The sequence below is a fragment of the Ictidomys tridecemlineatus genome (genome assembly GCF_052094955.1).
Source record: "Ictidomys tridecemlineatus isolate mIctTri1 chromosome 1 unlocalized genomic scaffold, mIctTri1.hap1 SUPER_1_unloc_5, whole genome shotgun sequence".
Classification (NCBI taxonomy): domain Eukaryota; kingdom Metazoa; phylum Chordata; class Mammalia; order Rodentia; family Sciuridae; genus Ictidomys; species Ictidomys tridecemlineatus.
In genome coordinates this window covers 247,621-248,769 of record NW_027520946.1, presented here as the reverse complement: position 1 = coordinate 248,769, position 1,149 = coordinate 247,621, and the positions used below count along the sequence as shown (strand labels likewise).

General features: G+C 46.6%; 1 non-coding gene across 1 annotated transcript; it reads left to right on the top strand.

The window, feature by feature from the left end:
- Positions 1–819: 819 nt before the first annotated feature.
- Trnaa-agc (transfer RNA alanine (anticodon AGC)) lies at positions 820–891 on the top strand. Its single transcript has one exon. It is a non-coding gene; the product is annotated as a tRNA-Ala (tRNA).
- The last annotated feature ends 258 nt before the right edge of the window (positions 892–1,149 follow it).

The following is a 1,149-nucleotide window of genomic DNA, read 5'->3' as shown; positions in this document are numbered from 1 at the left end:
CGTTGCTGGTATCAGCAGGTTAGGAAGCCCACTCAGCAGGTAATCTGGAAGGGACCTTTCCCAGGGGAGACTCGAGCCACACACACCTATGTCTACGGGTGATGTGGAATTCATCCCCCTGAATTCTTTCCTTACGTAGATAGGCAACGTGGTCAGCTGCTCATAGATCAGAGGACACCGTGCTTGTCACACAGATCTGTGGGCTCTCTTTCCTGTGGGCCAAGCATCAGTGGAAATGGTGCCGGTGAACAGGCTACAGAATTCCCCAGACAAGGCCCCCTGGCACAGGCAGAGTGGAAGGAAGAACAAGGAATATTGAAGGGTTTTGAGGATGATCAAAAAGACCCACGGGGGGCTCCTCAGCTTACAAGGGGGTCCTGTCCTGATAAACCCTCATAAATAAAAAGTACCACACATCGAACCTGCATTCAACACCCAAAGAACCAATAGTATCCTTTCTCTCTGTGTAAATTCTACAACTTTGAACATTTGATGTAATTGGAATTATATGCCACGTGGTGTTTTGTGCCCAGCTTCTTTGGCTAGGCGTGATTTTCTCAAAGTTTGTCTATCATGTAGCATGTGTCAGAACTCCATAGACTATGATGTCATAGAATATTCCCGTTTGGAGATATACCACATTTATAGAGCCTTTACCACTTGAAGGGTGTTTGGGCTATTCCTGCTCTTTGACTACTAGGAGCGATGCTGTTACAAAGAGCTAAATGCCCCCAACCAGTTGTTAATTTTGTTTCAAGGGAGCTTCCTAAGTCTTCTTCCCAGGCTGCACCTGAAGCTAGAGAAGGAGGCAGGGAGGGGTGGGATGTGGCTCCGTGGTAGAGTGCTTGTCTAGCATTCAAGAGGCCCTGGGTTCAATCCCCAGCATGGCAACAATAGAAAAAAGAAAAAAAAATTCTTGAGAACATGGGAGGGAGAGTGAGACAGAAAAAACAAGGTTGAGTCGGATGAGCTAAAGAGAAATCCCTTAGTAAATGCTCCCAGGTGGTATGATGCAGTTACTTTGCAGACTCAGGGAGGTTCACTGCCGAAAAATCAAAGCACAATACCCCACAGGCTTAGTGACTCTCTGAGCCCCGTAATTCAGAGCTGAGATTATACTCTTTTCCTTTAGTGAGTGTTTCATGGTCA